The sequence below is a fragment of the Sus scrofa genome, chromosome 11 (genome assembly GCF_054392235.1).
Source record: "Sus scrofa isolate SSC_HxYL_T2T_F1_AM1 chromosome 11, Sscrofa_HxYL_maternal_Yorkshire_Landrace_v2.0, whole genome shotgun sequence".
NCBI lineage: Eukaryota > Metazoa > Chordata > Mammalia > Artiodactyla > Suidae > Sus > Sus scrofa.
This window is the reverse complement of record NC_139393.1, coordinates 62,733,936-62,754,332: the sequence shown is the minus strand read 5'-3', so window position 1 is coordinate 62,754,332 and position 20,397 is coordinate 62,733,936.

Genomic DNA, 20,397 nt, shown 5'->3' with positions numbered 1-20,397 from the left:
GGGAGGAGTGAAATCTCGATTTTGCTATTCTTTTCCAGAAGCCCATCTGTTTTCCATATTCATTCTTATACATAGTAGACTAATTATTTCTTCTGAGAAAGCAAAAGTTATTGTCACCAAATAATGTCACATATATTTAAAAATAAGCATTGTTTTACATGACGTTTTCCATCTCATTTCTTCAAAATATTCCACTTTGGGGCAGAACTTTTGATCTTCACTACCTTTGACACATTCCTCTTGATAGACAAAACATTTCTTTCTCTCAGAAGGAACTGACTGAAACTGAACCATGATCTACCTTTTTCTACACATTGAGTAAAAAATGAAAACTGCATGCATTTTTGTGAGTTCCAACACAGTGATTGAACTTCTGTCAGCGAGAAGGCCTATTTTTCACATGTGAAGTTAAGCCAAGTAATATCTATTAAAATTTTAGTTGTTTTATTTACCGAAGTATAAATTTACTTTTCCCACTGTTCCAATCAAATTACATTCAATCTATTATTCCAGATGCTCATGTTCTTTTAGGAGCATAAACATACTGTCCATTGCCTTGCTCCATGAATTTCATGAACTTGTACAACTTTAATCCAGTGATTTGTAATAAATACTGAATGGAACACACATTTGTTTTAATGAATAAATAATTCTGAAAAGACAAAGGAAATCCCAAATTTAACTGAAAATGAAACGAAGATGTTAACGAAAATTAAAAATAGTTTTGAACCAGGTAAACCATAAAGAGATATAGGTGGAGTTCTTTTGTCACATAGTGATTAAGGATCTGGCCTTGTCACTGTAGCAGCTCTAATTGCTGCCATGGTGTGGGTTCAATCCCTGGCCCTAAGACTTCCACATGCCACGTGTGAGGAAGAAAACAAAACAAAACAGATACAGGACTTTTTTTAAACTTCTACAAAGTGGAGATCGTAAAAATATTCTGTAAGAGTCAATCTAGCTGAGTTGAGGTATGATTTAGCATCAGCTTATAAAGCAAAAGTTTTGAGTTCTATCTTGATTGACTCGAAATTGACATATTTAATGTAGTAAGACAGATAGCAAATAGGAACTGACTAGTGGCTCCAATTGTTGACTAAAAAACTTCAGAAATTTAAGAAACAATTTTCAACTAATAAAATTCAAATCCAAATAATAGGAAACATTAAAAAACACTTAGGAATCAGGTAGTAGTTGTGTCACAGTTATTGACAGAAATGGAGGTTATGGCTGGAGAGGACTAGGGGATCAGATTGTAGGAGTATTCTGAGGAAGAAAAGTCTAGAATTTTCTTTTTTTTTTTTGTCTTTTTTTTTTTTTTTTGTCTTTTTGCTATTTCTTTGGGCCGCTTCCGCGGCATATGGAGGTTCCCAGGCTAGGGGTCCAATCGGAGTGCAGCCACCGGCCTACGCCAGAGCCGCAGCAACACAGGATCCGAGCCGCGTCTGCAACCTACACCACAGCTCACGGCAACGCCAGACCGTTAACCCACTGAGCAAGGGCAGGGACCAAACCCGCAACCTCATGGTTCCTAGTCGGATTCGTTAACCACTGCGCCACCATGGGAACTCCTAGAATTTTCTTTATGTTGTGACTCTCGGAACCTGAAGCTAGAGGTATACAGGGATTATGAGGTCAAATTTTAAAACCTGTCCCAGGTTGTAATCACAAACCTCACACTTTTCAAGCCAGTAGGAATGTCCATGCTGCCACAACCCTCCAAAGTAAAATAAGGGATAAGTAAGAAATGATTTAATTATTATGCACCACTGGCCCAGACCTTGTAATCCCAGAATCTTGCCAGATCCATTTATATCAAAAAGGCAGCAACCAGTAGAACAAACAGGCAGTGTAATATTTAGAGGATGCTGAATATTATTGCTAGATTGGGGAGCCAAGATCTTGAGGGTGGCTTACCTGCAGACCTCTGAATTCTCTTTCACGTAACCCTGGAATAGGGAATAATTAAAAGGAATGCTGCACTTAAAAACAAATTCTGTAACAGAGATTTGGAGATAACTTGAGGCAGGATTCACATGGAATGATGAGACTCATGTTGCAATCCTTCCTCCATTTGTGTGAGGAACACATTTTATGGGAAAACTTAGATTTATAGCTATAGTAGGGTGTCACTAGCTTACATATGGAAAATATCAAGCAAACATCAAGCAAATCAGATGTTTTATGGAAAAAAACAGAATACAGCTGAGGAGGGCATGAAAATGAAAAACATGGAATTAACAAAATGACACACACCACTGAAATAAAAATTACAAACCTGATTAGCAGGAATGTATAATAATATTTTAAAATCCAAAAAGATGTTTAAAAATTGGAGGTGAGAAACGACAACAGTATAGAAGTACCAAATTGATTATTGACCATAGAAATGACAATCCAGTGAATAAGGTAAATATAAAAATGTAAATCAAATTGGATATTTCAAGAAACCCAGTAAGATATGTAGGTTCAAATCACAGAAGGCGAACTCCAAAAGGCCGGAAGAAATGGTCCAAATCACTGCAATACAGAATACAAATTAAATCAGTGATGACATATACAATTTAAATCCATCCAAATATCATAGACCTAGATTATTAAATCATTGTTTTGGATATAGGCAATTCAGAAAGATAGCATTTTTGGAAAGATAACAAGCTCTTGGAAAGTTTGTACCATGGAACAATCATTCTGGAAGGCAATTTTGCAATATTAAATTAATTTTTTTGATCCAATGAGCCAAATTTAGTCCAAATATGAATGATATGAGTATGGAGGTGCCGCATATCATTTGTGTTAGCCAAGTGTAACCTAATGACCATCAATAAGGAATAATCAGCATCTAGTAAGATATCATGTACTTCCATATAAAAACATAGAAACATGTTTAAATTTCATAGCACAATTTCAGTTATGCAAAAGTTAAACTACAAGGTGAAAATATAATTATGTATTTTGTATCACATAATGCATATTTAAGGACTTTTGTCAAAAAATCAGAGTAAGTTTATATAGCAGTGCTGGAGGGATAGAAGAAAAATGAGTAGAAATCAGTATTAAATGAAAAAATTAAAATCATGAAGGTTTACCATGAATCTATATATGTGATATACTATGAATTTAAGATAAAGTAAGATTAATTAAAATCTGTACATCTGAAGTCTAAAATTTTAGTTAAAAATGTATTTTATATAATTTTTTTAAAGAAATCACTTTCTTTGAGAAGAAGGTATATTAGCATACAACATTCAGAATATGAAATCATGCATTATTTAAGTTGTTTATGTCTTTGTTCTCAAGAATAATGACAGTTGACTTGGATATTGTAAAACAAGTAATATTGTGAAGTAATTCAGTTGCAAAGGAGGTAACAAGGTTAAATCGAATACATGAATGGTACATATGAATGAATGTAATTGTAAATAACATTGATACATTATCCAATTCATTTTTAAGTATTTGCAAAAAGAATAGAAATGCAAAAAGTAGGAATTGCTATTCTAATTTTAAAAAACATAAAGTCATGTTTTTCAAATTAAGAATGAGTAAAATAATTTTTATCATTCAGTGAGGTTTTAGAAAATTTCAAGAGTCTATAAAATCTTTTTTTAGAGAGAGTATCAATTTTTAGAGACAAGGCTGAGTTCATTAATGATATTATATGCAAAAATATTTCTTTTCCAATTTTGATAAGATTCTAGACTCCAAAACATTATAGATATTGTGTTTGAATTGTTGAAGTATGTATTTGAAAAATAAATAGGTCCCTAATATTATCTTGACTTTTTATTCCTGTCATACTGCAATAAAAGACCCACAATCAAGAAATAAAATCAATTTTAGTGCAACTGACAAGGGCTTAATCTCCAAAATATATGAACAACGTACACAAATCAACAGCAAAAAAGCCAACAACCTAATTGAAAGATGGGCAAAGGACCTGAATAGACATTAATCCAAGGAAGATATCCAGATGGCCAAGAAGCACATGAAAAAATGCCCAGCATCCCTGATTATTAGAGAAATGCAAATCAAAACTACCGTGAGATACCACCTCATACCAGTCAGAATGGCCATGATTAATAAGTCAACAAAGAACAAATGCTGGAGCGTCTGTGGAGAAAAGGGAACCCTCCTGCACTGTTGGTGGGAATGTAAGCTGGTACAACCACTGTGGAGAACAGTATGGAGGTACCTTAGAAAACTATACATAGAACTACCATATGACCCAGCAATCCCACTCGCGGGCATATATCCGGAAAAAACTTTCCTTAAAAAAGACACATGCACCCTCATGTTCATTGCAGCACTATTCACAAAAGCCAAGACATGGAAACAACCCAAATGTCCCTCAACAGATGATTGGATTAGGAAGATGTGGTATATGTACACAATGGAATACTACTCAGCCATAAAAACAATGACATAATGCCATCTGCAGTGACCTGGATGGACCTAGAGACTCTTATCCTGAGTGAAGTAAGCCAGAAAGAGAAAGACCAATACCATATATCACTTATATCTGGAATCTAATATATGGCACAAATGAACCTTTCCACAGAAAAGAAAATCATGGACTTGGAGAATAGGTTTGTGGTTGTCAAGGGGGAGGGGGAGGGAGTGGGGTGGTTGGGGAGCTTGGGGTTAATCAATGCAGACTATTTCCTTTGGAATGAATTAGCAATGAGATCCTGCTGTGTAGCACTGGGAACTATGTCTAGTCGCTTATGATGGAGCATGATAATGTGAGAAAAAAGAATGTATATGTGTATGTGTAACTGGGTCACCATGCTGTATAGTAGAAAATTGACAGAACAATGTAAACCAGCTATAATGAAAAAAAAAATCACTATAAAAAAAAGAATAAAATCAGTTTTAGAAACACAGAAATGAGAGAGTAATGATGAAGTAGAACACAAAAATATTAAAACAAATATTTTGATATGTAAATGATGAGCTTGATAAAAATATATAAAAATATTCAAACTGGAATTCTGGAGAAAAATATATTATCTAAAATAAAAATACAATAGATGAAATGAATAACAGACTAGACACTGTAGAAGGAAAATAGTCAGTAAACTTGAAAATAAAGCCCAGATAAAAGACTGAAAACAGAAAGAAAATGTGCTTCAGTGATTTACAGGACAATAGCATATAGTAAACTGAAGCAAGATTAGGAGCAAAAAATTAAAAGGAAGAAATAATGGCTAAATAATTTTCAAAAGTAATAAAAATCTATTTAGTCCATAGATAAAATAATTTTGGCATAGATAAATCTCAGATTCACTATGCAAAATGTAAAGAATTAAATTTTATATAGTAAAAAATTTACATTAAATTCTATAAATCCTATAAATATTGTGACAATTAGCAGATCAGTGGATGCCCCAGGCAGGAGGATGGCAAGAGGAAATTATCAAGGGGCATGAAAGAACTTCCTAGAGTTATGAAAATCTATAGTATGATTTTATGGTGAATACACACCTACATATATTTGTCAAGCTTAAAGGCATTGGTAAATTTCAGCGAATGCAATTTATACCTCAATAAAGCTAACTTTAAAGAAATGACTTGGATTTGTGGAATATAGGAAATATAAATCAGAAGATTCCTAGGTATGTATATTTTATCTACACTGGGATATCACTCATGGAATTTTGACACAGAGTGTTCTAAAATTATCTAGTGTACAGTTAAATCAATCTGACTATAATACCTCCTACTAAAACTTTTTTTATTTTATTTTATTTATTTATTTTTTTTTAGGGCAGCACCTTCGGCATATGGAAGTTCCCAGGCTAGGGGTTGAATTAGAGCTATAGCCACTGACCTGCCCTACAGCCACATCAAAGCCAGATCCTAACCATATCCGCAACCTATACCACACCTTGCAGCAATGCCAGATCCTTAACCCACGAAGTGAGGCCAGGGATAGAACTCATACCCTCATAGATACTAGTTGGGTTCTTAACCCACTGAGCCACAATGAGAACTCCTCTAAATCTATTTTAATATTTCTGTATTTTCTGGACTGCCCTCAATTTACCATTTAAAAAGATGTTTCTGGATTAGGTAACTTCATATGCCTATGTGGAAAGTATTGACAATGCATCACAGAAATTAGTGCTCAATGGCTGTAAATTGAATTATCACAGCTAGAATATCCCCATTCCTGACTGATTGTGCTGGTTATATAACCAGTTAGTGTTGTCATCAAGAGAAATTCTTATGGGACAGATAGAGAGTGGAATTGAAAGAGTGGCCATTTAGTAAACCAGATATGTTGTCATTTAACTCCAGGCTCACCTCTTTGGCCCAGGCTGGGTCTGTAACTGTTCCATCTTTTTGAACATTCTTGGTCTCTATCTCTGGGGCTAGGTGTTTGTGTTTAGCTTTGTGACAAAGAGCCCTGGCTTCTTTAGGACACCCACATTACTGAGATCAGGAGTATAAAAATCTGTGGATTTCAGCTTCTCCTGATGGATTTCAGCTTCTTTTTGCTTTGCCCCAATTTATATCCATTTCTTTTTTTTCTATTGTGGACTATACTGCCAATACTTCACCTACTTGCAGACTTTGATCTCTGATACCAGACACAAAGGCAACATTAGGGCAAAAACTGATTAACCAGTGTCCACAGTTGGATAAAATGCAATTCCTTTAAAATTTATATGTGTAATGATTTGATACATCATGTAATTATTTATATGTATAATTACTTACATTCATGCTATTTTGCATGTTAAAAAATACCATGTTTGCTAATAGATCCCGTTATTTCATGTATGCACATAATAAAATAATAAATGTTTTTCATTTATAGAAATTTTATAAGTAAACTGATTTATCATTCACATAAACCAAGAATAGTTGTATATTTAATAAAACAAATAGGAAAGAGAAAATAGAAGATATTAATATAAAATCAAATAACATTATTAGGTTATTTTTAAAAATAATTCAAGATATATTTATTTACCAAATGTAATTTATTTGGAAATTTTTAAAAATTTGTCTATCAGCATTTAAGAAAAGTCCTTAATTTTACAGGCTGCTGGTCCATGTAGTAATTAAGACAAGTCTAGGTAAATGTTATTCTGATGTTAAGTCTTTTGAATTTTCTGCCTTAATATAAAATATTAAAATTTAGATGGGATATTATATATGTGAGTACATATATAAATATACCAAGTGAATCTTAAATGACTTAATATTGTATGAACAGGGAGTTTGGGATTGGTAGATGCAAACTAGTATATTTAGATTGGATAAGCAACGAGGTCCTACTCTATAGCACAGGGAACTATATACAGTCTCTTGGGATAGAACATGATGGAAGATAATATGGGAAAAAGAATGTATGTATATGTATGACTGGGTCACTATGCTGTACAGCAGAATCTGACATACTATGAATCAACTATACTGTGATTAATATAAAGTAAATGATATGGACATAAATGTACAGGGACATATATCAACAATTAAAATGCACATAAAGATATATAGAATTTTTTATTTTTTATTTTTTTATTCTTTTTGCATTTTAGGGCTGAATGTGTAGCATATGAAAGTTCCCAGGCTAGGAGTCAAATGAGAGCTGCAGCTGCTTGCCTATGCCACAGCCACAGCAATTCCAGATATGAGCTATGTCTGCAACCTACATCATAGCTTGGGACAACGCCAGATCCTTAACCCACTGAGTGAGTCCAGGGATCAAACCTGCATCCTCATGGATACTAGTTGGGTTCATAACCCACTGAGTTACAACAGTAACTCTTGAAAAATTTTATGTTAGAGTCGGAAGGGTTTATCATGTGTCTAGCTCATTATATGTGCCCCAGAAGAAACAAAATAAATTAATCAGATTTCAGTTTTATCCTTAGTGCAGAGTCTTGGTATGTGGATATTTATTCAATTCTTCATCATCATCATCATAATCATGTTTATTAATTGAGTGATTGAATTCATAAGACTGCTAATAATATATAAAATCTGAAAATTACATTTTAGTTAATCATATAATTTGCTCTTAAATGAAAGTCAGTTATCTAATATAAAATTAATTACAAAATATTAATCATTTTTATGCATTCTGTTTTTAATTGACAAGTAGTTAAGCATATTGTAGGTTTACATTAGAAAATAAAAATATATAGGCTTAGACTTTTTTCCTAAGGTCAATTTCTTAAAAAATAAATGCAACTTTAAAAATATGAAAAGACGAGTTCCTATTGTGGCTCAGCGGTAACAAGGTATCCATGTATCCATGAGGATGCAGGTTCGCTCCCTGGTCTCACTCAGTGGATTAAGGGTCCAGCTTTGTCATGAGCTATGGTGTAGGTCACAGACGCCACTCAGATCTGTCATTGCTGTAGCTGTGGTGTAGGCCAGCAGCTACAGCTCTGATTTGACCCCTAACCTGGGAACTTCCATATGCCGCAGGTGTGACCCTAAAAAGACAATCAATCAATCAATAAAAATTTAAAAAAACAGAAAATATGAAAAGAAAGCAGTTAAAAGGAGTTCCCCTCGTGGCTCAGTGGTTAACTAATCTGACTAGGAACCATGAGGTTGTGGGTTCGATCCCTGGCCTTGCTCAGTGGGTTAAGGATCTGGCATTGCTGTGAGCTGTGGTGTAGGTTGCACACAAGGCTTGGATCCCACATTGCTGTGGCTCTGGCGTAGGCCAGCGGCTATGGCTCTGATTTGACCCCTAGCCTGGGAAACTCCATATGCCATAGGAGCGGCCCAAGAAATGGCAAATAGAAAATATATATATGTATATATATACACATATATGTATAGAGAGTGAGAGAGAAAGCAGTTAAAAAATCAGGTGTAATGTAATACAAATTTATCAGAGTTCTGAGTGCTTTTCTTTATTTTATAAGATTTTTATTTTTTCTATTATAGTTGATTACAATGTTCTGTCAATTTCTGCTACACAGCACAGTGACCCAGTCATACACACACACACACACACACACACACACACACACACACAAATATACATATATACGCATTCTTTTTCTCACATTATCCTCAAGCAGTATATTCCATTACAGGTAACTAGATATGGTTAGCTGCGCTGTACAGCAGAATCTCTTTGCTTATCCACTCCAAATGCAATAGTTTGCATCTGCTAACCCCAAACTCACAGTCCATCCCACTCCCTCCCCAGCTCCTCTTTGGCAACCAACCACAAGTCTGTTCTCCAAGTCCATCAATTTGTTTCTATTCTGTAGATAGGTTCATTTGTGCTGTATATTAGATTCCAGATATAAGTGAGTGCTTTTCTATGGAGGCACTTCCAAAGCTTTTATTAGTCTTCATTAAACAGTATTGAGGATTTTATTGGAACAGAAAAAGAAAGACTGTCTCTTTTAGAATCACCAATTGCCATTCAACAGTCTTTTTCTTCACTATGTCTTCTGCAGTATTGTACTCATAGAACATTAAAATATCACAATATTTCTTGTCTACTGACAAGATGACAGTTCTGAGGATAGTTGTATAGCCACTTAGAAACTAATTAGCATTACTACAGAAATTGTACATGATAATTAACAATTAAACTTAAACTTTCAGAACCTAAGCTAGTCCTCCCTAGAGGAAACTCTATATAGATTATTGCTAAAGGAAGGACTTAATGGAATTTTCTTTATACATATCTTACATAATTACGATCCTTCACTGCAGTCATTACTGTTTAAATATTCTATGTGAACCTGTAACTTTGCATACACATTTCTATATAATTAGGTATTAAATAATAATGTTTGCACTTTACCAACAGCATTATATTGCAACTGTTTTTCGCATTTCCAAACTAGGTGCTCTTATAATATTTGATCACACTTATTTTGACTAAACTTTTTCTCTTTTTTTTTTTTTTTTTTGCTATTGTTAGCGCTGTACCCACAGCACATGGAAGTTCCAAGGCTAGAGGTCAAATTGGAGCTGTAGCCGCCGACCTATGCCACAGCCACGGCAATGTGGGATCCGAGCCACGTCTGTGACCTACACCACAGCTCACAGCAATGCCAGATCCTTAACCCACTGAGGAAGGCCAGGGATCAAATCCGCATCCTCATGGATCTTGATCGGGCTTGTTAACCACTGAGCCATGAAGGGAACTCCCTTGACTAAACATTTTTGATAAACAAGAGGACATAGGATAAAGAGCTGAACTACTTATTCATAACCATATCCCAGTGGATGTTTGAGGACATCTGGGATGAGTCTTCTCAAATCATAACTTCTATTACATTCAAAGCCTTAATGTAAAAGTTATCACATTCAAAGAACAACTTTAATCTATTGGGAGGACATTTACATTGCATATTTTATAATAGAGGTTATGATTTTGAGAAGTGCAGAAGTCCTCAAAAATCCCCTGGGATATGGTTATTAATAAACAAGTTTTATGCTTTTTTTTTTCACTTTTTAAGTGTAACTTGGAGTATTCAGCATGTTAGTTACCCGAGAATACATTTTTTGAGATTTGGAATTTATGTATAATCATTGTTTTTAGTGAATTCCCTAAATGTAAGCTAGGAAACCTAGGAGACTCTCTATTAAGTCAGCTAAACATTATGTGATATATATGCCCAAGTGATTTTTGACATCAGAAGTCTAACTTTGTAAACTGTATCATCCAAATCCATGCCAGTAATTTTTTTATTAAAGTATAGTTGATTTACAGTGTTGTGTCTTTCTGCTACGTAGCATAGCAGTTATTCTTGAAACATAAATTTTAAAGAGAAAGATGTACTATTGAAGTTAAACTTTAAAATGTATACTAGTATTTATTAATATTTATATTATGCAGTATTACTAATTAGAATAAATAGTAATAAGCTTCATGAAAATTAAAATCTTATTTGAATATTGGCTGTACAGAAATGTTTAGACAGGCCAGATTTTTTTCTTTCTTTTTTTTCTTACTTTTTTATTATACTTTTTATTTTTCAGATCATGTGAGATACACAGGCAGTTGTAAAAAAAAAATACAGAGAACTCTCATAAATGCTCTACCCAGTTTTGCTCAGTAATTACATCTTAAAAATATTAACACAACATTACAGTGAGGATATGGGCATTGATATAGTCAAGGTAAAGATCATTTCAATACTGCAGATATCTCTCATGTTGTGGCTGGAATAAACCCATTTGAATAACTGAATGGGAATTTCATTTTATTTTACTTTATTTTATTTTATCTTATTTTCATTTTTTGTTTTTGACTGAGAAGTTTTGTTGTTGTTTTTGTTTTGTTTTGTTTTGTTTTTGCTGTGTGCAGCAGCTTGATATGGGATCTCAGTTCCCAGACCAGGGATTGAACCTGGGCCACAGTGGTGAAAGTACCAAATCCTAACCACTAAACTACCAGGGAACTCCTCCAAATAGGGATTTTAGAATTAAAAAAATAGTGACTAAAAATAAAATAGCAATAAATGGGCTCAATAATGCAATGGTGAGGACAGAGAAAAGAATCAGTGTACTTGAAGCTAAAACAATAGAAAAAAGCTCTGAACAGTATAGAGAAAATATACTGAAAAAAATATTTATATGAGCAGGGCCCTGGGACCTGTTGGACTATAACCAACAATCTAGTATCAGTGTTTTTGGAGTCCTGAAAAGAGAGGAGAAAGAGAGTAGTGCTTAAAAAGCTCTAGAAGTAATAATGGCTGAATTCTCTCCCCAACTTTAGCAGAAGCCATAAACCTACAGATACAAATAATTGAACAAATCCCACATAAGATTAACTTAAAAAAATCCACACACACCCATACCTATCATAAGGAAACTTCTGAAAACTGAAGATGAATTAAAAAAAATCTTAAAAGCATACAGACAGAAATGAAACTTTATCAATGAAGGGGAAACTATTTGAGTATCTCATCAGACACCAAATATTTTTCTCTGCTGGAAAAAAAGGATACTCTACCAATATTTTAAACCAGTTGAAAATACTCTTCAGGAATGAAGAGAAACTTAATACATTCACAGAATTGGGAAAACTAAGAATTTGTCAGCAATAGACATACCCAAAAATTGTGGGGAAAAAAAATCTATGAAAATAAAGGAAATGATAAAAAAGAAAGTTTGGAGCATCAGTAAAGAAGAACAATGTATAAAGTAAAAATGTGACTAAATATAGTCCATTTTCTTTTTCCAAATAAGTTTTCTGTTATGTTTGATGGTTGAAACCAAAATTGAAGCATTGTCAGGTGTGGGTTTAAATATATGAAGAAAAATTAAAGACAATTGTAAATATAAGAAGTTAAAGAGAAATAAAGTGAGTTAAGTCTTCTACATGTTTCTCAAACTAGTAAAGTTTGATCACCAATAGACTGGGATAAGTTATTCGTGTATAATATATTCTCAAAATTAACTACTAAACGCTATAAAGCAATGTGTGCAAAATACCTATAAATATATTAAAATGGAATTTTAAAAAATGTTAACATAACCCACACTAATGTGGGTTATGTTAGATATGAAAACCAGAGAGAATACAAAATAAAAAATAACATGATAAATTTACCCATAGTCTATCAATAATTATTCCAAATATTCATGATTTAAACATGCTATTGAAAGGGATTGGAAAAGTGAATTTAAAAAAAAATGATCCAAATATATATTATCTACAAAAAATGTACTTTGAATATAAAAATATAATAGGTTGAAAGTAAAAAGCTGGAAAAATATATAGAAACATTAATTTAAAAATCACCACTATTTAAATGTTATAAATATCTGTTAGTACAACTGAATGAAGACTTAGTTGGTACTTCTGGTGACCATGTGGTATCACATGAGGCTACCTCTGACTTTATCCTTGCTCCTATGGACAGTTGTATACAATTTACTGTTCGGATTCAACTAATGCTATTCCAATACACGTGTCACAGATCTTCCTAATTTCTGTTTCAGGACCTTCATTGAAACCACAGGAATACCGGTAGCTATATATGCTTGTTGGAACTAAAAGGCAGTTGACATCAGTGGAGGCGGGGAAACATCCAACCAATGAGGTAAATTAATGCTTTCGCTGCTGTCCTTCAGGCATACTATTTGGAGTGACAGAAGTCCTGGCACAAGTGATCTGCCATTAATATAGCAGAAGCTTAAAAAAAAAAAACCTTTGAATTGTTTTTCTCTTCACCTACCTCCTTCTTCCTGCATCCTCAGTCCTGTTTACTAGGATCATGACCCATACAAAAGTACCAGCATCCAATTCTGGCCTCTTTTCTGCTTTCAGAGAAATATACTATAAAAGGTTACTTTCTTCTTAGCCATAGTTAGCCAACTATGCTTTCTTACATTTTATATTCTTATATATATATTTCTTATTTATTTAGCTATTTAAAACTTCTTAAAATTTAATCATAAATATTTAATCATAAAATATTGTTTGTTGGTCATTAACTATTATTGGTGTTTTGCTATAATAGATATAAATTTATGTAACTTGATAGCATGTCAAAATATTAAATATAAGGGAACTTTTGTTTCCATACTGCAGTAAGAGCTGAATTGAAAGCAGAATTTGATGGTACGCCAAAAATTAAAAATAAAAAAACAAAGGAGTGCCCGTTGTGGAGCAGCAAAATCGAATCCAGCTAATATCCATGAGAATGTGTGTTCAATCCCTGGCCTTGCTCAGTGGGTCAGGGATCCTGCATTGCTGTGGCTGTGGCATAGGCCAGAAGCTGTGGTTCTGATTTGACCCCTAGCCTGGTAGCTTCCAGAGGAGGCTGTGGGGTGGGTGTGGCCGTAAAAAGCAAAACTAAATAACTAACTAACTAAATAAATAAATAAATTGACCCTAAGCCAACTTCAATCTCTTCTTAGTCTATGGAAACCCTATGGTGTATCTCTGACTTAAAATTTAACAACATAGTCAAAAAATGTTAATTTAAACTTATTGCAAAGGTGATATTCATTCTTTTACAACTGTTATTGTCATGTATTATACAAACAATATTAATTGCTTTGAATAAACATTTGCATTTTCTATTTAGATTGAAGAAAGATTGTTTCAGCTTTAAATTGTAATACATGCCAAGCAATGTAGCATATACCGTATCACATATTTTTAATTTGATCTTATAATGGAAATTTTTAAAAAATGCTAGAGTGATGAATAACAATGCTAAAATCCCATTTTTGTCTTCTTGCTGATTTGAAATCATACCAGTGAAAAATACTGAACCAATAACTTAGGCTAAGGAGTTGTATAGTCTCAATTTATCTCTCCTTTTATATCCCTAAGGTTACAAGATAATGGATGTATTGGTTTAGGGTAAATGTGCTTTTTATTGCTATTGCAGGATAGTAAGCATTTTCGTTTCAATGATTTTCTGTCATTATGTGAGAATAGTAGTGTCTGTGACTCATAAAACAGTATAGATAAAAGTTTTTCTTGATACATTAAGTAACTTAACAAACCCAATGTTCAGTTTCTTCACATTCGGAGAATAGAGTTTAGTGATAGCTATAGAACAAAGATCTTCAACAAATGTGATTTGACTCATGAAGAAATAACATAGAAATATCTTTCTCTTTGCATTTATTTTAAGATTTTCAGTCTATTCTATACTTACTAGGTCGTTTTTGGAATGAAATAGAAAAGAAAGGAAGGTGAGCTAGCAGAGATCTATGACCACAAGAAGCAGCTAGCAGCTCTAGTTATGGGAAAACAAAAGAGCAGAGTTTGTATTCAAAGAATTCAAGAACATTTTTACAAATATACCTGAGTTCTGTTACTGCCAAGAGGCAGTGGCTTGGGATTGGATGGAATCTTAGAAAAGGGAGCAGTCATAGTGGTGACAGAATCACTGTGAAAGTCACTACTAAAAACATAGACACACAGTAACAGCTACCTTGCTGCTGGTGCTAGAAACACCACTTGGGGTCTGCACAGTGGTGAAGCTGGGACAAGGTTTACAAGTACTGAGACAAAGAAAGAGGCCTCACCACAAAGAAAGAGGCCTCACAATGCCGAACCTGAAGCTGCTTGGGAGGCTGCCCGCTGTACTTGCCTTCTAGTGTTGAATGGGTAATTCTAAGAAAGAAGCAGGAATAGCTGGACTACTCCCCTCCTATGCTGTCCAATCTTCTAGGCCTTCTTATTAATAGAATCTTACTGGAGTCCTATTGGCCATCAAATTCCACTACACTTTTTTATTTGCTATCTAGGAAAGAATGCCTTAGCAGTCCTTGACTAGATTTTTATCTGTCTCATCTATATGTTGATAACTTCCTCCTTAGGCTTCTTTTTTTGATGCCTAGAATCAGCTGAAATAATAATAATTCTTAGAAAATGTTTTGCCTTCAACTCCTCCTCAGAGCACGAGGTGAGCCATGGGGAACTTAAAAATAAAACTACAGAGGAGGAAGTTTCTTTGAATCATATGTCTGCTGGATATTCAGACCTAGTCAATATTTATTAGCTTCTGATACCCAATATATAATAGTCTTCATGCAACTGATTCCTTTAAAAAAATTTCATATAATTATATTGTATTCTAAAATAGAATGTTTCAATAAAAAATTCCATTTATAAATAAAGTAAATGCTAATGTTAAAACAAGACAAATAGCTCAGTGAGAGTTTGACCATGTTAGTAACATGAACATGATTTTTTCTTTTCAGTTTTCAGTGCAATAAGTGAATGCTACTTTTCCTATAAGACTGATTATATTATTGAAAGAATAGTGGGATATTTATAATTTAATTAATTTATTTGGCCATTTCCAGATAGCACTTAGTATTTACCTCATGTGTTAATTATTATAGTTGTTAAAATTTTAATATACCTTGATTATTATTTATTATATCTTTTATCATGCACACAGATTATTAAGTTAGAAGTTAGAATGCTTTAATTTTGAAACTGAACACAATTAGGCCTTTTTTTAAGTTTTATTGGAGTTTAGTGAATTTACAAGGTTGTGATAATTTCTGTTGAACAACAAAGTGATACATACAGTCATACATACACACATATTCATTCTCTCTCAGATTCTTTTCCCACATAGATTATCACATAATACTGGGTAGAGTTCTCTGTATTATACAGCTTGTCCCCATTGGCCAGTCATTCCATATACTTCAGTGTGCATATGCCAATTCCAAAGCCCAGTCCATCCTTCCTACCTCCCCACCTGTCCCCTTTGGTTACCATAACTTTTTCAAAGTCTGTGAGTCTGTTTCGGTGCTGCAAATAAGTTCATTTGCACACACACCCCCTTTTTTTAGATTCCACATATAGGTTATTGCATATGATGTTTGTCTTTCACTGCCTGACTAACTTCATTTAGTATGATAGTTTCTAGGTCCATCCATGTTGCTGCAAATAGCATCATTTCATTCTTTTTATGGCTGAATAATATTCCATTGTATATATGTACCACATCTTCTTTATCCATTCCTCTGTTGATGGACATTTAGTTTGCTGGCCTTTTTAAAATTTGTGATCCAGTGCATTGGAGTAAGTCTTTCAGTTATGTTGATAGTAGATTATTTTGATTTCAAATATTTTGAAATACTTTCAAAATCAATCAATGTTTCAAGCATTTTGAAAATTTAGTTCATACTTATCTATGGAAAATCTATTTACATTTTTCACCTAAAGTAGAAAGAGCTCAATGTTCATTTAATATAGACTATATCAGTTTTATTTCAAACTCTCAGAATTGAGAAATCTATGACTATTGCTCAAACTGCTTGATACCATCAAGCAATTGGATTGACAGTGTATGCTGATACTTGATGTGTTCATAATGTGGATTTCTAAGTTCTACTGCTATAGATACTAAATTTGTATTCACTACTCTTAACATTATAATTTTTAAAGTTATGATTATTTAAACTCATTATTGACAATCCTTAATAACATACCTTAATTTTTCACCTTGTGAGAAAAGAATTAATTTAGTCTAGTTCAGGTAAATTACAGTTAGTACTTGTTAAAATACTGGAATATTCAACAATGCCTGTTACCTCTACTCTCTAATGAATAGTTACATGTTGATATGAATATATATTTTATTTCTCACCCTACATACACAATAGCAGTCACTCCCCTTATCCTGATAATCCTACTGCCACCTGGTTTCAAGCAAAATAGTCAAATTTGTTTTTTGTATATTTGCTGGTAATTTTCCTGTTTTGTACATTTCGTATAAATGGAATCATGATTGCAGGAATTTGAAATATTTTGCTATTTTTCCCTTGGTCTGGTGTGCTAAAGTTTTGTCATTTTTTTCTCCTACTTTTTTTAGAAGCAACTTTTGGTTTTATTGACTTTATTTTCTATTCTTTATTATTTTGTTTCTCTGCTTGCTTTGAGTTTACTTTGCTGTACTATTTCTAGTTGCTTCTGGTAGAAGGTTGGTTATTGATTTGAAATCTTTCTTTTCCCCAGCTTTATTGAGGTATTGAGAGATAATTGTGTATGTGTAGTGCACAAAGTGATGATGTGATATATGTATACATTGTGTAAAGATACTAAAACCAGGTCAGTTAACACCCATCACCCCATATAGTTGTGTCTTTTTGTGTGTGTATTGCTGTGGTCTGTGCACACAGGTCGGAGAAAAGAATTTTCCAGCATAGTGAGGTAAAAAGAAAGAAGCATTTATTGAGATAAGGGATGCTGCTAGCTCAGAATGACTTCATGATAATCAGGGAGATCCGAACCTGGTTGAGTGGTCATTATCTGTTTTTATAGCCCAGGGAGAAGGGAGGACTCAGGATACATCTGCTGACCTGATTGGTTGAGGAAAGAGTGGTCCTAAGATATACTTCCTGGTTGGTTGGAAGCATATAAGGCTTCTACAGGGGCAGGGTGAGGAGTGGGCCACATACCTTTCCTAGTGGGGGGTAGAAAGTAGTAGGACAGGTTGCTCAAGGTGGGGAAGGGGCATTACAATGAAACTGGTTGGGCAATGAGAAGGGTCTGGCAATTCTTGTCTTGGCCAGAGGCTTTGCGTTCTATCTTCCTGAAGAGTCCTTGAAGCCCAACGTAAATGTTGTGAGAATTCTTAAGATTTAACCAAGTAGTGAGCTGAAGAAGTGAAAACCAGGGCCTCAATATTTTTGGCCTCCTAAACCTTAGGTAAGGCTTCATTCCTGCAAGTGGAAGCTGGGAAGAAAATATGTTGCCAAAACTTGGCTTCTGCCCACTTGTGCCGAATAAACAGGGAAATGGAGTTTTGGGCCAAGGAGAAAAAAAATAGCTTTTATTCCTTTGCCAGGCAAAGGAGGCCACAACAGGCTAATGCCTTAAAGATTGTGTCCTCTCTTAGGGAAGAATTGCAGGGAGTTTTATAGTCTAAAAAGAGAAAAATGGGGTTTCAGATAAGAATCAGCATTGTTGCAAACATGCATTTTTTTTCTTTGAGGACATCTTAGCCATCAAAGCTGGTATCAGGAGATCTCAGCATGATCCTGGTGGCAGTCTTCTGAGTTATTTCCTAGAATAACAGTAGTTGCAAACAGGGCATATCGATCAGAGATTAGAACAAACTAGGAAACTTCCTAGAAAACATCATATGCTAATAATCTTTAACTCACAGGAAATTGTGCTCAGGGTGCCTAATCTTTAGTTTACAGGTGATTGTATTGGTGCACTCCAGAAGAAAGAAGCGTAAGGAAGGGCTGCAAGCTGCTAAAAGAAGTATAAAGAATATAACTTATTCTTAGGTGTATAAAGATGCTGAGGTCATTATATGTATCCCTTGAGAGGAAGCCAGACTCTTGCCTCAAAGATGTATTATTGTTCACTGTCTGTTCTTCCCTGGTCTTTGCCTCTTCTTCCTCACCTGATCAGCAACTGTCTGAACCAGCCCCTTGGAACTCAGGTTAATCCATGGGGGCTAAATGAGGCCCATTTCCTAAAAAAAAAAAGAAATGAGGACACACAGAAAGGCTTTTGTCCCCAGGAGCACCATAGGGCCCTGCTCAGTTACATTATTATATTTGTGTTGAGCAAGCTTTTCTTCCTTTGCTTTATGTTCTTAGAATAATTTCAAAAGCCTTTAAAAGGTGCCTAATTGGATTTTTTAAAAAAATAATTTCCATCAGTTATGTTTGATTTCATTGATTGGTGGTCTGTGGAGTTTCTCATATCTCCATTCAGAAAGTAATCACCAATAGTATATTTTTAACCTTTGCTGAAGTCATTTAGAAAAGCTATGAAATGAAATAAATTAAAAGTAAAAAATATTAAATTGTTCAAGGTTCTGTGCTATTAAAAGATGATTTTTTCATCTTTTAAAATAAATGTATGTAATAATATTATCTCTCACTTTGTGTTTCATTTTATAATACAATAAACATTGTTCTAGTTCACTTAAAATTACCACACCAGCAGGAATGTTAAAATATATACTCCATATTGGACAGAGTTTTTTTTGTTAAAGGCATTATTACTAAGGCAATTAAACATGAATTATTAAAGATATGCTCTGTTACTTTCATCTTTCCATAATTTACAAGGCACTTCCTTTCATCAGTTATTGCAGCCTATCAATGCAGCTGCTAGAATTGACAGTCGTTCTCATTAAGTGTAATTGCTTTGAAGTAAAATCTCTAGCCATTGTAATGTACTTCCATGCTAATACAGAATGTGAAACTAGTTTCTTGGGAAAAAAATTTTAAAAATCCAACCCTGACTTTTGCTGTAATTATTTTGAATGTGACTTATATAATCTTCAGGCAAACATATTTCTGAGAAGTAAAAAAGCTGTAATTGGAATACTGTAAAAATAGCTAAAACTCTAAGATTTTATTGTGAAAATGGAAAAGTACTGTTATGGTATCCTGTTTAGCAGGTGATTTATTCTTCTGTTAGGTTAGAGCTCCCCTCTGTGGTTATTTTGCTGAGATACACTCAGAACCTAATAATATATTTTAACAATTAAGCATAAATGAACCTCAGATATCTTCCAATTAAAATATGTTGAGATAATTATCTATAAATAATTTTAAGATTCATAAAAAGTATCACTTTTTATCCCTTTTACTATCACTACCTAAATGATATTAGTGGAATGAAATGTAAAGAAAGGAAATAAAACCAATGTTTGTTGGATACTGATGAATGTATGCAAATTTCCATCTAAGTCAACATGCTCATACACAACAGGCTGCTTAAGTTCGAAATAATTTATTTCCAAACAATTATGAGTAATGTCTATTTTCTATTCATTTAATTTATTTATCAAATTAATATAGTGTAAAGTAAAAATATATGTGTGTTGTTTCTGTGCTTTGATAAGAATGGATAAGGAATTTGATCTGAAATAATTATGAGCAGCTTGCAAGCAATTTGAACATTTAAAAAACGTATGGATTTATTAATACTATACATCA